This window comes from Apteryx rowi, unplaced genomic scaffold (genome assembly GCF_003343035.1).
Source record: "Apteryx rowi isolate R43461 unplaced genomic scaffold, aptRow1 scaffold_512, whole genome shotgun sequence".
NCBI classification, from domain to species: Eukaryota; Metazoa; Chordata; class Aves; order Apterygiformes; family Apterygidae; genus Apteryx; species Apteryx rowi.
The window spans coordinates 385,638-404,226 of record NW_020450775.1 but is presented as its reverse complement, the minus strand read 5'-3'; the positions used below and the strand labels follow the sequence as shown (position 1 = coordinate 404,226).

General features: G+C 37.7%; 1 protein-coding gene across 3 annotated transcripts in view; it reads left to right on the top strand.

The window, feature by feature from the left end:
* The window catches only part of ME1 (malic enzyme 1), a 202,661-nt gene that overhangs the window by 21,097 nt on the left and 162,975 nt on the right, over positions 1–18,589 (top strand). Inside the window, exon 1 of one of the 3 annotated variants that reach the window (XM_026080235.1) lies at positions 17,706–17,717. The exons of the other annotated variants lie outside the window; for them this stretch is intronic. The gene's annotated coding sequence lies outside the window, so the exon portion shown is untranslated. Of the gene's footprint in view, positions 1–17,705; positions 17,718–18,589 lie in introns of those variants that run through there. 3 annotated transcript variants of the gene reach the window in all.

Here is an 18,589-nt window from a genome sequence, read left to right as displayed (position 1 = left end):
AGAACTGCAGTCATGTGAGCTGTCCCACCAAGCCTCAGTTATTCCAACAGTATTGCAGTTCTGTGATCACATGCGGAGCTCTAGTTCCTCCAGCTTTCTTCCCAGGCTACATGCATTTGTGTACATACATTTGAGGCAGGCCTCTTTTGCCCTGTTTTATCATTCCTGAAGTCTCTCTTGTTCCTGTCAGCCTGCAGCCTTTGCTCTCCACCCTGTCCACTGCTTCTGCACTTAAGTGTGGGTTGTAGTCTGCCTCCTCTGATGTTCCTAGTTTAAAGCTCTCCTCACAGAGTAGTAATAGAATTACTCTTTAACCATAGTCAAAGGCAATACACTTCTTTTTTTTTTGTTTCATTTACATGATAGGTATTAGCTGGAACAAAAAATATGGTAGCTAATTGCATGTAGGAAAATGTTGTAGGTTCTTGTTTGATTCTCCTTTAGTGTCAGTATAGAAAGAGACAGCCAACAGCACACCGGTCCAACAAAAACCTGCACTCTGAATTATGTTATGGGAAAGTCCTAGAACTGTGAGTGGGAGTTAGTTATAGCAATACCAAGATACCAGAAGGAACACTAAATAAAAATGATCCTTGGGGATAAGATCCCTCAGTTGAGGCAACTGGCAGTCAGGAAATGGGCATAAGACTTTTCCAAGCTTCTAGAAGATTTGATTTGAGGAACAGAAGGTTCTGTCTCATTGTTATTGCTCATCTATAATGTGACAAGGACAGTTCATAAGCCCTGTTACTATTGTCAGGATATACAACAGTCAAAGATTTCTGTTTGTTATTCAGCTAACCATTTATATTCTCCACATGCAAACAACAGGAGGAGGAAGAAAGTATCTGTGTGCAAATAGCACATGCACACAATCTCTGTCAAACTCATAAATTCTATTATATACAAGTTTCTTGACAATATTGTGCAAGTAGAATACTATAAAAAAGAGAAACTCTTGTATCTCTGATTTCTTTGTTGCTTATCTCTGGAATTTTCCAAGAGCTATCAGCACTTCTATAAAGAAAGTATAATGCAACTAGAACAGCTCCTTGAGAAACTGAGAAATATTTGGACAGACCAAAGAGTACTTTCTCTTCAGAGCTTCATTGTGTTTGCATAAGCAGCTGTCACGCGGAAAGCTCTAGCAGAACCCCATAGTTCTGATCCCATCCCATTCTGGCTGACCTAAGAAAAGACTGGGACTGCCTCTAAAACAAAGTTATTAATATTAATTTCAAAGAATTCTAATAATTATTAAATGCACAGTCCCATCAGTGCTAAAGAAATTTACTGCTCAGGATAAATGACTTCTGGCTGGGCCTACGTAGCAAATTCGATGTAACTTTTTTTTTTTTCATTCCCCAGTTGTTTTTATTTTCCTCATGCTGGTTTAGGTCTCTGAGAGGTTTTGGTGCACAGAAACTAAACTGGAAGCCACAATCTAAGTGTGCTGCAGTGGTTTCTGGATGCCCTAATAGCCATCTGTGAAGGGTAATTATCTCAGAGGTCTCCTAGAAACAGCCATAGAATCACAGAATAATTTAGGTTGGAAGGGCCCTCTGGAGCTTACCTGGTCCAGCCTTCTGCTCAGAGCAGGATCAGCCTCAAAACACTGCAACTCGTATGAATGGAATGATATCGAATCAAATGAGGCTGCAAAACCTCCAGCTGTTAGGAAACGCGGAACTCTGTACTTTTACTTTTGGGTTCCTGAGCAAAGCATGCCCCAGTACACTGAAACCTTGCTGAATACATTATGCCATTTACTTCAAGGAGGGTTTAAAGCAATCTCTGTGGCATTGACTAGCTAACTGATTGCCTTCCCTGCTGTGGTCTTGGCCTGCTCAAGCAGTGCTGGAGCTCTACAGGCTGCCATCTTGGCAACTGGCAAAGAAACGGATATTGTCGGAGCTACATTAGCTATGGAACTTGCAAGAGGTAAGAATGACTGCAAGAAACCATAAAGCTTGGCTAATGAGTAAGATGACAAATTGGGGCTGCACTTGACCTAATAAATGATAATAGAGTAGAAATACCACAAAACATCTTGGTAAGTCAGATGTGCCCTGAGCAGGAAACTCTTTATAGGGAGAAAGCCAAAATCTTCTGCTGTTTCTCTTCTTGGAATTATATGCTTTTTCAATTTGTAGTTCTTCTGAGTCTTTTGTAATTCTTTATGACTTCACAATTCAGAATAATTTAATCATATTATACTTGCTTATGTTAACATGTCAGTGAAAATATAACAAGGACACCATACAGAAGGATGTGACATTTTTCTCTTTTGCATTCTGTGAAGGGAAAAGCAGAGCACTTGCAATACCCCGTGCTCATGTTAGAATAGTGTAGTTTCCACTCCAGTCTCTTTCATCCTAATTGAAGTAATGCAGTTACTCGGATGTGCAAATTATATGCAAGTAATGAGCACTCTGTTTTCTGTGGTCTGAGGCATTAACTGTTTTACTTGCATAGGCATTAGCCATTTTATTTCCACACTCTTGTAACAAAGAAATGAGAGAACTCCACCTCTAAATAAGTAAGATTAGTGAGATTAGRTATGGACCAAAAGCCATGTATCACTTTCCTGGGAGTGTCCTGTCATTTCCCTGCCCCCTCAAATGTGCATTGAGGTAGAAATATGTTTGCTAGAGAACATAATAGTGAAAGAGTATAAAAATTGACATGTAGACCAGCCTACATTTATCATGCTTTTGTGCCTTTTGTGTCTTTTCCCTTTATAAATAGAAATAGGGAATACTTTTTCAGTTGGTTGGGAGCAGTGCTTACTGTACATGTGCGTAGATATGAGAACAGGGTCTAGTTCTTAGTAGCCAGGAAAAGATTTTGCACTCAGAGTCTTGACTGTTGAAAATAGTCCTTCTGCACTTGGTTTACCAAATGTCCTAAAAATTAAGTGCAGCTCAATGCATAGTTATGTTGGATCCTGAGAATCCAGAACTAGCTTAGAGATTGGTGATGTCAGCAGTCCCTCCCCTATCTCTTTCAAATTCAAGAAAAGCAGAGTTGGCAGTTCTTTTCTGTTTCCTCCCTAACTGATTTTTTTTGTGTGTAATGTGCATTAAACCCCTAGCAAGCATATTTTCAGCTTCCTTTCCTTGTTTCTTATCTAATCACATTGGACGGATAATTCTTGGATCAGTGTGTTTTTGTGTGTTTAGTCCAGTCACACTTGGAAGAAAAAAACAAAGTAAAAGTGCTTATTATGGAGCAGGTGACACAGTCACAAAGTTTAATGTTGAAATTCCTATGGCTGTTACTACTGTCCTGTGCCTACGGCTGTGTCATGTTTTAATAAAGTGCTATATTATATGAAGAATTAAAAAGATTAATTTAGCTATCCACCTTTATGCTGGGAAGATAGTAGTATCATGTTATAAAGTCTCTCGTGCTATTGCTTGGTGCTGATTAGGATGCAAGCAACTGTATCCTGAACTAGAGTTCATGAGGGGCAGATTCCCCCAGTGTTGCCTGTTGCTGAACTGCTACCCAGGGCGCTATTCTTTTTGCAGCTTGTGGTGCCAGCAGACAGATGCATCATTTAACTGCCCTGACTCCCCTGGCTTTGAAAGAATTTTTCAGCTCCTCCCCTTTATATATTTTTTGTCTATGTGTTCAAGGCACAAAACCTATAAAACAAATTAATGGAGAGTTGATTAAAGCTTGTTTTAGCGGAGTGTGAAAATGAACAGTAAAGAACTGGTTTGTTATGTAAAGCATCTCCTGATAGCTTACGAGAGCATCCACAGGACAGCTTTTCCATAAATTCTCCCAGAAAATATTGAAAAGAACATTCAGTAGCGAGTATTTTTACTCATTAACATCAGTGATGTATCTCCTGATTTTTATTATGCTTCACTGATGCATATGTACATAGGAAGAAACACTTTATAGTGTTAGAAGAACTGTATATGGGTATCACCTAGCAAATTGTTTTTGTATGGTTATGTGAATCTTTCTGCTGGCTAGATAGTAATCCTTGACAAAATTCAAAAGGTTAACTTGAAGAGTACAGAAGAGGTCTGGATAGGGTTTTTGAGGTAGATCTAAAGAGCAAGGCAGAAACCGAATAGTGTACTTCAGCATTCCTGGCATGTCACAACCTGAGATGATTCCAGAAAGTTTTCATATTGAAAGAGTAGTTACGTTTTCTCTTGTATTTCTGCAAGAGGAAGTTGGTGAAGCACATGGAAGACTCAGCTTACTCAAGGAACCATAACACTTAATTTTTTGTGAATATGTTCTGCTTGGAAAGTTCCTGACTGATAATTCTTCCCCTTCTCCTTTTCCCCATCCCCACTGCAGAAAGGACCTTTATGACCTGCTATCTGCTACCATTCAGTAAGGAGAATAACAGAACACTTTAAATAACAGTCGTGGTACTATATAACCAGGGTTGTATATTAGTTTCCATTCCATATGGTACAAAACTTTTTACAAATGAATGATCAGATTGAAAACTGAAGGTTTTCAGTGTGTGTGTGTGTGTGTGTGTGTGTGTGGTTTTAAAGAACTGCTTGTGCACACTGCTCAACATAAATGAGCTACACTGACCAAAATTATTTAACCAGAGAGAGATTTTTTGGGAAGCGATGTGCAGGATTGTGCTTGCTGGCCCTCCCGGGGAGGGATGGGGGTGACGGTGCGGGGGGGCGGCATTAGAGACGCTGCCCAGGCAGCTGTGCCAGGAGAGCCCTCTCATGGAGACGGAGAGTAGGCCTGCAGGGGGGGTTGCTGTCAGCACAACCTTGCTGCTCTCTTAGACCCCATGAACTGGTCTGACAGAAGCGTTCCTCTGCTGGCATCTGCATCACGGTTGTTGCCCGCATAACTATTTGGCTGGAGTTTGTGACTTCCTTCACGTGATCCCGGCCAATGTGACTGTCTCTGTTACGTTCATGTAGACTGGCCCTAGGTTGGATGAGGAGCTGTTCGGCTCCAGTGCTAGTGATTGCTTTTCGGAGAATGCATAGAGGCCTTCTAGATCTTGGTATTTGAAAGCTCAGGCTTAAACACAGTATGAGAAAGAGGGTTCTCCCCACTGCCCCCACTTTTTACCATCTATATGGCATTTCTTTTTAAAATGAAAATTTCTTGATTCTGAATTAATTTTCTGTATATCCATATGCCAATGAAAATCATCTCTTCTGGAATTCATTTCTTTAGTCTACCTTAGAAATTTATTCATACTAATCAATTGATAAATGCACTGTAGGGAACTGCAGAACTGTGAAAAATCCATCTGATTAACAACAGAATATTATACTTTTGGTGACCCTCATAGTGTGCTTAAAAGATGCTGCAATATCCACTGGTTTCTCTGGGTTATTTTACTAAGAAATATCTGAGAATGAGAATTGAAACCTCCCTAACAATGTGCTTCTTGAAAAGGTTGGACTTCTAGATTTTGTTTTTAAATTGTCAAATAGTGTAGCTGAGTAAACACACTAGAAATAATAGGAAAAAATATCTGTCTGTCTCTGATTATCTGTGCTATGCTGAAATAAAAAATCACATTGGTACTATAAATATTTCTGTGATCCAGCTTAGAAACAATAATAACTGTGTTTAGGACAGTCCAAGGAAAGAGATGACTCTGTTTCAGCCATTAGTCATTCACATTATACCATGGATAAAATGAGATCGTTAATTAGAGAAAATGAGGTTAGATTAATCTTCCCACCTTTCATAATCTTGTCTAAAAGTTTCYCATGAAACACCAGCAGATGCTACTACAAAAAATGATCATAAAATGAACATGTTCAGTTCAAGTAAAACCAGAAAAGCTGCCAGTACTATATTAGCAGATTTTTTTTTTTTTTTTGTTACAAAGACTATTTGCTCCTTGAGCAGAGAAACAAATGAGCTGTTAGATTCTGCCCAGAAAATGATGCAATTAGAAGAGGAAGCCTTTGTTAGAACCTCTTACTCATCCTCTAAAATGAAAATGTGAAAATAAGTACTTCCAACTGCCTTTGCACAAATGTTTCTGCAGCTTTTCATTTGTCTGCCTTTTTGAAGAATTGTTGCAAACTGATCTTATCACTTTCTAAAAAGCTGTATTTGGGGGGGGGGGTAGGGATCCTGAAGGCCTGTAGGCCTGTCAAGGGCCACAGGGGAGTAGAGATGAAAGGAAGGGGCAGACCAAATCCAGGGAAGAGGAGAGAAAATAAGTATCATCAAAATGGGAAGTGCCTACAAAGAGAAAGTGAACATTATCCCTTTTCTCATTTATTATTAGAGAAAATAAAGAGTAAAAATCTAGGTTGGGGGACTACATAGATTTTGAGAGACTAAAAGAACCCTCAACATCCAAAATAAAAAGGAGAGCAGAATCAAGAGACCRCATTCCAAGATGGGCTGTCTAGTAATTTGGTTTTCTAAAAACAAAATTACAAATAGTCTGAATATTATTTTGTTGTGGGATGGAGAACTGGTAATCTTATCTCCTAGTCGTAGAAAATGTAAGCCACAGCAGTTTTACAGGGCTCCCAATTGAAAAATGGTTATACTAGGGGATGATCTTGGGTCTGATTCTCACATCCTGTCACAGGGGTATAACTTACATGTGGCATGTCCTGACTTCAGCCTGTGGGAGAGGAGACATAGGAGCAATGTTTAGAGGTATTTTTTCTAATATGTGAAATTCAGGTTTTCCATTCCAGTGGGAAGTGGCACAAAACTATTTTTTGTTCAATTAATGTAAGATTGTGCTTAAAATGTAATGGGCTGAACATTTTAGCATCTTTAATAATGAGCTTTATCATGGAACAGAATGTACTGTACTGAAAAGCTTGAGAACTATATGCTAGAGGGCAAGCTGCTATTTAGAGTGACCTACAAAGACTGGAAAAATGGGCTGACAAGAACTTCATGAAGTATAATAAAGGCAAATGAAGTTTCCTGCATTTCAGATGGAATAATCCCATGTACAGAAAGGGCAACAAGTGGAGAGAAGGCCTGGGGGGACCTTACTGCTGTCTACAAGTATCCACCTGGAGGATGTAGACAGGATGAATGTTCATGGTGATGGGATAAGAGACAAGGGACACAAGTTGGAACATGGGAAATCCCAAATGGGTATGAAGAAAAAAAACGTTAGCACAAGGATGGTCAAGCACTGTGGCAGACTGCCTGGAGACACGTGGAATCTCCATCCTCAGGGAGACTCAGGACCCTACTGGAGATGGCCCTGAGCAGCCTGACCCAGCTGGGCCTGCTCTGAGCAGGGGTTTGGACCAGGAGACCTCCAAAGTTCTTTCCAACCTGCATGATTCTCTTTCCTTCATGGTTGTCATAAACTATAAGCATTTAATAATGGTTTGAGTTTATGGCTAGCTGGATTGTAAAATTTTATTCTTTTAAAATAATATCTAGTTAACTTTTTCCTGTCATTTTTTAAAAACTTTGGTCAAATTTCTTCATATTTAAAACTAGTGGCTTCCAGGAAGCTATGAAAACTGACTAAGCAGCTAAGATTATTTAGGCTGTTAGATATGCACTTGCTGGTTTTATGCATGAGAATATAGTATTCTAAATTATCTGGTTAAAAACAGCTTCTCTCTTTTCACTTCTGATTTAGCTGGGATGCCATATATATACAGCTGGGACTACCATATATATACACAATTAGATGAAGAATATATCCCAGTTATTCTTCAGTTAATATGTGTGCCTGTAGGACCAGGCGTATGTAAGGCATCTGAACTGCTGACTGTTTAAAAGTATCTTATATTGGCAAGTGGGCTTTTTGGCATCCATTTCTGATGAAAGCTCAGGATTTGTTTTGGCGGTTTCCTCTCTTTAGAAGGAAAAGGAACAAAACCCAAACAACAGAAACCAGTCTAGACCTGCTCCTTCTCCAGTGATATTTATCTATCAAATATTGCTAAACTAAGCAGATATTATCAGTCTGACATCTCAGAATCCACTCCTTGGTTGTTTGAGGGGGGGGAGGCAAGGGCAGGGGGCTTTCATAATCTAGAAAGCAGATTTTTATCCAAGCTGACTGCAATACTATTTATGCAATAGAACAAACCATTTCTTAAAAAAAGCTGAAACTCAAATCATGCATCTAAAATCAATACAAATTGTTGCGAAGCTGGTGGAAAGCAAAACGCAGAAAGAAATAAGCATCTTTTTTTAATCCAAATAAACAAATGGTGGCCATAAAGTGGTTTTTATAGTACCCATTGTGTATTTATCTGAAGAAGAGTTTGCGACAAGATACTTGATTGTGTAGGTAAATGTTTTGCTTTACTGGGTTAGGAAGCATGCTGAAATCTTAGGGGTTTTGTTGTTGGACTTGTGCCAGTGCTCTGTTTTTTTTCATGCAATGTTCATCTGAAACAAATAAACAATAGGTTTGTTTTTGAAAGATTGTGAATTTCCTCTAATGCAGAATTTCTCTTAGAAAATGGTGAGTTGTCTGTTCTTTAATTCTGAATAAATAGACTTCCTTAATAGCGTAATTGATAGCAAAGAATGAAAAGGCATTCAAATGTGACACAGTTATGAATACAAGATCAATTGGGAATGAAAATGGGAAGAGGAAGGAAAGAACTATGCCAGCCCAGGAAAAAAGGTTTTGATGACCTACTTTTAACTACCACATCTTGAATGTAGTTGACATATGTTAAACATGATAGACACTAGATACCATAGGTAATAATCCAAACAAAACATTCAGGACTTAAAGGACTTAATTAGTTTGCAGTCTAAAAAATTGCATTTTTATTTTCTTGTTTGTAATAGGAGATGTTTTGTTTGGCAAATTACATAAGTTTATGGAAGAAGTTAACTATTTAATCAAGAATATATCTGTATATGCAACAGGATAAAGGTGTGGATTCTGTGCATGCAAATCCGGCATTTTTTAATTAGCCATGTTTACTGGAGTTGCRTATGTACCCTTCACAACTGGAATCCTACTTTGGAATACGCAAGGTTAGAATAGTCTAAATGCTGCTCAGCTCCTTCTCCCACCCGTGCGAGAGATTAGAGTATATCTAACAGAGGTATTTTTTTTCTTTCTTCCAAAACCTAGTACTACTAATAGACTTGTCTAAGCCGATAGACAAAAGCATTTTGCAGTGGACTGGTAAATAGTTCTGATTCAATGGAGTAATTTAAAGATTCCAGCTTTAAAAATGTCTTAAGCTGGGAGATGCTTTGGCATGTGGCTGACATGTTCCGAGTACCTGCTTTCATTAACACACCTTCATATTCCCTCTAAGTTTTTGGTTTGTAATTCCATCTGAAAGCCAAACAGGATTCAAGGTTCATCCTTGTGAACTTTCAGTGGGGTAGTACAACCCATGTGAATTGTTTCTGAGGTACCTTTTCAGAAAGTAGTTTTGTTGCTTTTGCTAGGTTTAGTAAGTGTTTTAGTGTCAGAGATGCTGCGTTTGGGGGGCTGGAGTCAGTAGCTCTGCTCTATGGTGCCAGTAGAAGAGGAATCATTACACTGTTGTTTCAGTGCCTTGTGACGGAGAGTCAGCGTGAGAAGGGTGCACGTATATGTAAACTGAAATTTGTACTTGAACACTTGTTCTGTCAAGATACATGAAAAAAGTTGGAGGATCCTGATACTGGTGAATTTAAAGCTTACACCATGATTACAGGTGGGGGGCGGGCAAGTAACTTGGCCAAGGCCAAGTTCAGTTCCAGTATCAATGAATGTCTGTAGCTAAGTGTAATCACTAGAACTGCTTATCCACCAGGCTGTAGTTCTTCAGCACTACTGGAGAGTCCTACCTYACTCTCCATGCAGTGCCCATCTGCTCCACTGTTGGGGCTGCCTACCCTTGCCTAGGAAAGGAAAAGCTGCCTGCTGCAGTGTGATTTAAGCTTTTCATTGAGGCATAATTAGGAGCAAACAGCAAAGTATGCTGCCTTGCTTTGTGTGTATGTCCTGTATGAAGCAGGATGCAGCAGCCCGACAGCTCTTTTTGCACGCTTATTCACAGCATTCATTTTTCATTCTTAGATTCTTCTGAGCTCATTTGCTGAAGTCTTCACATTTGTGTTCTTGCCTGTTCCCTGATCTTAGTGTTTCTATGCACAGGCTGGACTTGCTCCACATTGTTCATGACTCCTTCCTACCTCTGAGCTTTCTTTCACTTGGTTATCCCTAGAAAATAAATCCTGTTACTTTTTCACTTGCTTAGCTGGCTTTTCATTCTCCAGCTAAAGGCATCTGCTTGAGCCTTCTGCTTAAGCCTTCTGCTTAACTTTTCCACTTCCATTGCTTTCAATCACATCACTTCTCTTTAGTTCTTCACTCTTTCACTGCTACTGCTTTCTTGCAGTGCTCTTCTGGCAGCTTCCAACTACTCCATACTGTATCTTTTCTGCCTTCTTTTTTTTTTTTTTTTTGCTAGAAAAGCCAGCAGCTTCTCTTGGCTCCTATCAGAGGAAAATAGACATAGCTAAACTGGATCTGTGTCCCCAGAAAGGCTAGTGACTTTGCAGTATTAAAGCTTGCTTCCTGTGAGCAATGAGAAGTGTTTTTTTACCATACGGAAACCAGTTTTTCTCATGAATCTTGTAAGCGGATCCTAAAGTTCAATCTATGTAAATCACATTTTCTACTAGAAAAATAAACTGCTGTTGGAAAACTTTGCATATTATAGCTTAGACATATGGTGGTGTTTTGAGTGCCAGTAGTGATGGAGGAAATCTGTTCCTGCAAGGATTCCATTGCTGTTCTGAGAGGCTTAACATTGCTGCTTCTGTACAATACCAGAAACATCTCTGAGGCCCACCCTTTTGAAGATTAAGAGCCAGACTACCCTCTCTAGAAGATACCCATGCTGTTCTGGAAGATTCCCCCTACCACTTCACACAGCAAATAGTATAGATTTGGCTAAACAGTCAGGAACAATGCTGAAATAACAAAGATCTGTCGATTGCCATCAAGCTCCAGGTACCTAATCATTAGAAATTAATTGTGAATATCTGAAGGCTCCCATACCTTTATATGAAGTGGATGAATAGTGTCTTGCAATATTATGTGCTGTTTATTTATGTGCTGTATTATGTGTTGTGCAATAATATGTGCTGTTTTGTTTTTGTTTTTGTTTCTTTCCTATTTCCCTTTCTCTTGCCCTTGAAGGCAATACAGTTCCTTAAAATACTCATGTGCAAGTTTCCCTGATAAAGGGTGAGACCAATACATTTGAAGGCTATCTACTACCAACCTGGAAATAAGATATATTTTCAAATAAAGGTAGAAATGCTGAAGCTAACAAAACAAAATCCCCAGTGGTAACCTCGACTACCTTATGTGCAGCAGATGAACTAAAAGTACAATGTACTTTTATATTCAGCTTTCCTGTTTTTCACCAGCTATGAGTCTTTTAGCCATGAGGTAGCTTGCTGAGATTCACAACAGCAGCTCGAGGTTTTGGGACATCTCACATCCAATCTTTGTTTAGTAAGAGCAGCAAGGAAGGCGCTGTGCCTTTAATGTCAAATAACCCAACCTTGGTTTTGCACAACAGTGTCCAGAGAGGTAACGTGTCAAAGGAAGCTTTCTCTTAGGTTTTCATGGAGGTTAAGATAGAAGTGATGCTTGCTGAAGTACTGAGGTCATGCCATGGATTTCAGCTAGCACTTTTATGGAGAAGCTTGCTTTTTTTTATCTGGCCCTCTTTATTTGTGGGCCTTTTTGCATGTTTTCATCTTCTCAGAGTAATGAGAATATGCCATTTGAACAGTAGAAACTAATAAAATAAGTTTAGTGTACTAATTTATAATATGAATATTAAAAAACAAATAGAACACAAGTGTCTTTCTGAGTTTGTTCCTCTACAGCATTTAATGTCAAGTTTTGCTTGAAGTTGACTTAATTTTGGTGTTCCTGGTATGATTCAAGTTACTGTGGATTGTTGAAATATTTCAAGAAGTAGACAGACTTATAGTTAACTGATTATGGGACCGATGAAAATTAACGATCCTTCATCTTTCTTAACCTAAGTAGATCTCTCACTRTTGCCTGAAAAATGCTGCAAATGGATATCTTAAGCTTGGTTTAGGGATCCCAAGTAAGACTTAAAACCCTGTTAGGAATATTTTCTTAGATGTGTCACATACTTTTATTTTGTCTTCATTATAAAAGCTTTTATTTGGTTGAGCCTGAGCTATTAGCCTGCTGTGAGTGTGTTTCCATAGTATATCTCAGAACTGCTTCCTCTTCTGTGATTGCAACTGCAGGGTACAATGTTGTGCATATATTGTGTTTATAGGTCTTCAAATTCTGCGAGGTCAGTGAGTCTGAGCAATCATTCCATCAAGGGCAATGTTTAATGCCAGCTCCAGATTCATCATGTTTAAACAAGATGCTGGTTCTCATTTGATGTTGGTGATGGATATGGCTCAAGAGTTTCCTTTAGCAAAAATGGCAGTCTGGTAGCTAGAGAAAGCTTTTCATGAGGTTTGCACGGTTAGATACTACAAAGTGGGAAAAGTGGGATTGGAGGGACAGTTTTACATCAAGGTCAGTCAAATATGCCTGTGTTCAGTGTTTAATGTTGGGGTATGTTATTCAGTGTCAGCATAGGAAATACTTTTCTTAAGATTATTTGTATTTTGTTTTGGTGTTTCATTTTTGTTTTCTTGTTTTTTTTTTTTAACTTGATTTCCTGTGAGTGTCACAGATAGATAAAAGGCAAGTAAATCCTTGATTTGCTTTGAAATAAGTAGCAATATGAAACGGATCAGGCCTATTTGCGGGGATTCTTCACATTTTATAACCTTCAGAAATTTCCTTGCAGCTAGAAATCTTGTTTGCCTGATAGCAAATTGAGGTGGGTTTATATTGGCTAGATTCCTTAACTCTCTTTCAGATTTTATTTCCATAATGTTCACTTTTCTTTAATCTATTATTTGCTGTTGATGGGTCTGTCTTTTTTGGAGGGCATTCAAATAAAAAGAAAAGCTGTATTCTCAACTTTATCAGAGTTTTTCCATGATTTTTTTCTGTTTGATCTCTTTCATGCATCTGCACTGGACTAAGCAGATAAAACAGCTTGTATTTTGGCAAAAGCAGAGCTGTATGAATCCATTAGGTATACCTGTTTTGAATGGAATTATTCTGTCATAAGTAGAAGTCTTCCTTTGGTCAGCTGACTTTTTCCATACTCTGGAAGCTTGTTCCAGAAGTTTGCTTTCTCTCCATAACTAGTTAAATGGTAGTTTTAAGTAATAAAATCAGCATTCGCATTAAGATTCTGGTTCACTGTATCCTTTTTTTCCTGTTGACTTTACATTGTAAGAGTTTGCCTTAGTAAATCTGGTCCTTGATTTTATTTTTTTTTTCTTCCGTGTTAACTATAGACTGGTAGAACCTAACAAAAATCAGTATTCAGCCTAGCAAAATTCAGATTAGCTTATTGTTTAGAGGAAGTTGTGTAAGTATTAATTGTGTAAATATTAACCATATGACAGATTATTGTGCACTCTTCTCACACTTAACTGCTATTATCTGATGCTGAGGTAGTCTCTGCCTGTGATTCTAGCAATGAGGATGGCTACTGTAACTGACTGCTCTGAATGTTTGAGAATTCACAAGGGAAAAACTGACCCTGTCATGAAACAAAACTATGATAGGTTGCATGTACACTGTTGTTTCATTAATACACCTTCAAATGCATAATAGAGAAACATATTATATCCAACAAATGTATGTTTTAATAGCTGTATTCAAGCTGAAAAATGCATAATGCTTCATTATTACATAGCTACCATAACTGACAGACAATGTATGTAAAGAAAAGAAAACTATTGAGTCAACGTACATTTTTTTCACTAATTGTTGGTATCACTGTCAGTGGAGGATGGAAATGTGGTATCAACTGCTTAAGCAAATAAAATGCAGAGTTTTTGTTATATTTATGTTGGCTATATGCATATATAGTGAAGAATTTCTTGCTTCATAATACACATTTTCAGAGGTGTTAGGGATGGATCTGTTATCTGAAGGTTTTTTTTTTTTTTCCTTAGAATTTGTGTTCTTGACTATATTGGCCATCTGCTTCTATACTTACACTGTATTCCACTTTGTCAAGGAAAAAAAGTGGTAAGATAGAACCCGAAATTTTGTAAAGCTCCCAAGGATTAAATATTTTGCAAAGGTTTACTGCAAAGTTTAGGTTTTTTTGCTTTAAACATGATAAACACATTCACAATTAATATCCACATATTTTTCTTTTATATATTCTTCGATAGTTATCTGATGTAGTCTGGAAAATAAAGTTTCCATGGTCATAACTTTTATGAGAATTTAGGTAATATAAGCCTGTCTAGCATATTTTATCAGATAGTAAGATATAATGACCTATTAATATAATCTTTTATCGTATTTTTTCATTCCTTCTGTATAAGCCAATTAAAATTTCTAACATTTCTACTTACTAATGAAGAAAGCAGTGCAATTTCATGTTTGCAGTTATTGGTTATGTGATACTACATTTAAGAAGAGAGAAATTAATGGCTGCCTAATGCTGGTCCAAGAATAACTGGTTAGGTTGTGAGCCTAGAGTTTGTTCTGTAGGTGTGAAGATCTGGCTGGTTGCTTCGACTTAGGATGTCAAGTGTAGTATAAGTTAACTGTGTTAGTAGAATTGTTTAATACTATAGTTGCATACTGCGTGTATATACACATATATTCTTTCCAAGATCATTCAGCGTATCATCATACACGTCCCTCATTACTATGTGTCTTAATTGCAACAAGTTTTGTTTCTCTCTTCGCAGGTGCAGTACAAAGCCCTTTCAGTTGGGGGAGGCCTGGGAAGGAGAGAGGAAAATCTTGTTCTTCAGAGTGGCAGCATTAGTAAATTCTGGGGACACTGAAGGGGGAGACAAAAGATTGGTGGTTACAGTATCAAGGAAAGGTCTGGAACCACATGCCTACATTTGTATCTTGTCAGCTTCCCAGGACTGACAAATATGCATTGACAGTAAGGGAAATACATATGTGCTGTGGATGATTCTTTTAGAGATTAGGGATACTTTGGTTACTTGCGAGCTATTCCGTCTTGTTCCCAGTCTGCAAGACTGCACTGCTTGCTTACATGCTAGTTACGTTTGTAGGATAGTTGATATTATGCTGAGGCTTATACAATAAATCAGTTGTACATAAATTTTATTAGTTTGTGATGTTTGATATTAGCTTTCCACATGCATATCACTGGAGCCTGCCATTTCTGCTCATGAGTTGCATAGCCTAGATATGTCCAGAAGAAAAAAAATTCTCTTCTCTTCTCCCTATCCCTAGGATTTTGCCTGTGGTTAATGTTTCACATGAGGGAAATCCCAGTGGGAAAAAGTCTATGTTGTACCCAGTCCATTCCTATTCAATATGAGTACTAGTAAAATAAGTCATCTGGATTATATAAAAAACAAATCTTCTTTAAGAATCTGGATACCAGTTTGATGAGACTTTTATAGAAATGCAGGTTACAAAATGTATGTTTGGATAATAAAAGTAAAATGTGCATTGGCACTACACAATATTTTTACTGCAAAAATCAATTTGTTTGAATAAAAACTGACACAGTTTACTTAGCTATACATAGGAATTTGGGGTTGGATATGTTGGGAAGGTTCTTAAATCAAGTCTTGGATCAGTTGTTGACCAGAAATAATGTTGGCTGTGATTCCGCTCACAGACACCTAAACCTTGGTATATGTAAAGGACTGTAGATAGTTAGTCACACTGTAGATTATCATGTTACTTTAGCTCCTCCAAGGTATCTGAGAAGTCTGCGTGTAGCTGTCATACATGACACAGGACCCGTGCTTTTATGGAGTGGTGGTATCCAGACAGGATACTCTAGGGCATCTCAAATGGGTTGAGATGCTGTGTCCTAGATGCCTGTACTTGAAGGTGAGCTAAATCACAGTCTTTAGGCCCAACTGATTTTTATTGTCTTGTTTTCCATTGACTGCAATGAGAACTTAGATATCTAGATCATCTGCAGACACTTAAATTTAGGCATCTGAATCTGGGAGCTGAATCTTACCCTTAATATCTTCATCAGTTATGTGGAAGAAAACTGCCAGATATATTAGCTTGTTCTTGTAAGGTCTGAAAACTTATGTCTGTAACAATGACAGCATAACTGAGTCACCTGGATTGTATGGTGTGTTGTACTTGCTTGACTAGTGCTTTGTATTATAGCTAAATGTAAACCATACATCTGAAAGCTGAAGGGAACACTGAAATTCAGGGGATCATCTGTAAGAGCTCCATTTTGTGGTGATGGCAAAGGAAGCAGTTATCATCCCTGGAGACAGAAGAATACTGGATAGAAGTAGGGATATTTCTATACTGAACACCAGTGAGAACATTACTGGAACATAGAAGTCTTCTGTTGCCTATATTTTCTTGAAAAGGTTAAGCAGAAATCTAGGATCCTCATTTTTCCAAGGAGCTCAGTCTAAATAGTGTAGCGAAAAGGAAGTCAAGGTGACTTGACTATGACCTTCTTCACTGAGGAAAGTCTTCTGAAATGGTTGAGTCATATCTCTGGACTAACCAAAATAATCTGAGACATCTAGAATAGCGTGTATTCAGCCAGAGGCAGCGAAAGCTTGGTCACTGGTAAAGTTTTAATAAATACTTCCATTCTTTTTTGTTGTTGTTTTGAGTCACTGTGTAGAATCTGCTTGGTCTTACTTTTTTATAGACTTCTCAATAACAAAAATGCATCATAAAGGAGACTAAATTAAAGCATTTTTAAAGCTTAGATGAATGCCAAAACTTAAATTGATCTTTAAATAAGATTCACTGCAAGCCAAAGCTGCTCCACACTGGAAATTAGAAATGAATCTACCTGAGGAAGAAGATATTTTTGGAAAGAGAGATAATGCCTTAGTTTCAGGATTCTTAGAATGCACACTAAAGTGACCAAATAAAAAATTTTTGTGCAAGGAATGGATCTTGTTCTTCCAAACTTAAAATAAGCATATGCTTAATTTCAATCACATGAACAGTTACATTAACCTTTCTAGGAAGTACTTGCTTATGTACACATAAGAATGTATGTAAGTCCTTACAAAAATCACAGTGGATAAAACTAGATGTCTTTTATTTGCTGTGCTTATTTACTTCTTGCTGTGTTGTATTTCTTGCTTTAAGATTAATTTAAAATTCAGGTTAAATAAGGTTAATTTAAAAATTCAGGCATCAATTCCCTGAATGCTCGATGAACTTTTAACAGATATAAAGGCATCTTTTGATTGGATATTTAAGACTTTACAGCTCTACTACATTATGTAATGGGCAAAAGTCTTATAGAATAAAGGGTAAGACTTATCTGAGATTAAGATGTTTAAATGTACATGTCTGCATTTATTCTAGGTATCTAAACTCCTATATGGTCAAAGGGACTAATGGCAGACACCAAGTGGCTGGTCAGCTGAATTTCTGAAAAGAGATCTAGTCAGTAAGTCAATAACACATTTACTGGAGGTGGAGCGTAGATATGTATATGTAGACACCTAAATTTAGACATCAAGCTCAAACTGACTTCCACCCTAAAATGTAAATTTCTGTTGGTAGATCTTACCATGGCCAGAATTGTTTTTTTACGATAATGTTGGAATGGAACTACCTCCTGAAACAAACCACACATAGGAGAGGAAGAAGAGGAGCAGAGGGCTGCTTAGCTTGAATGACCCATTACAAGGTCTGACATCTCTTTTTATTAATGTGTAATGTGTGTAAACTGTAAGACAGTCTAACTCTTGAGCAGTTAATACATGTTATATGTGATGCTCTTGTTATTAAAGAGCAAAATGTGTAATCATCTTTGATTTTCTATCTCAGAACAGAAAGACCAGTTAGTTTCAATTTAGTTCATTAGGAACCAGGTAAAATGAGTGGAAATAGGCAATATCTCATGAAAGAGGAGTATTAGTTCTTAATTATTTTTTATATTATATTTATATTATTATTATGATATTTTATATATAATATACATATATAATATTGATATTATTATATCAATATTGATATTATTTATGGTTTATACCCATACTATTTGTGTTGCCCTGCTGGACTCATCCTTACTCTGCCCCACCTGTGCTCTGCCCCACGGTTCATCCCAGTCCCATCTGCGAAGCTGGAAGTGGAGGGATGCTGCTTGTGTAGCTTCTCTGCTCAGACACAGAGGATTGGGGAGATCTGGAGAGCAGGCAGTGATTCCCATCTCTCCTGGCCAGAAGTCTTCCTTGTCCTTTCCTACTGCTCAGGAAATGAATTGCACCTTAATCCTAGTCACAGGTGAATATGAAGAGTGTGACTCTACTATATTTCTCTAGCAGTTATGATATTTTTCTTGAGCCCAGCTCATGGAACCACATTATTTTGGTGGGTTTTGATGCTAATTTAGGAATTGAAAAATCAAGTGAGGAAAATAAATATTGGTCAGAATTGTCTCATTAAAAATACCTTTCTGTCAAAGGAATGGAGCAGTTACTTTTGAATAATTCTTTTATTTCAATCTGTGAATTCAGGTTTGACYTGGAAACACATAGCAGATGTTGGTGAGCTACTTTG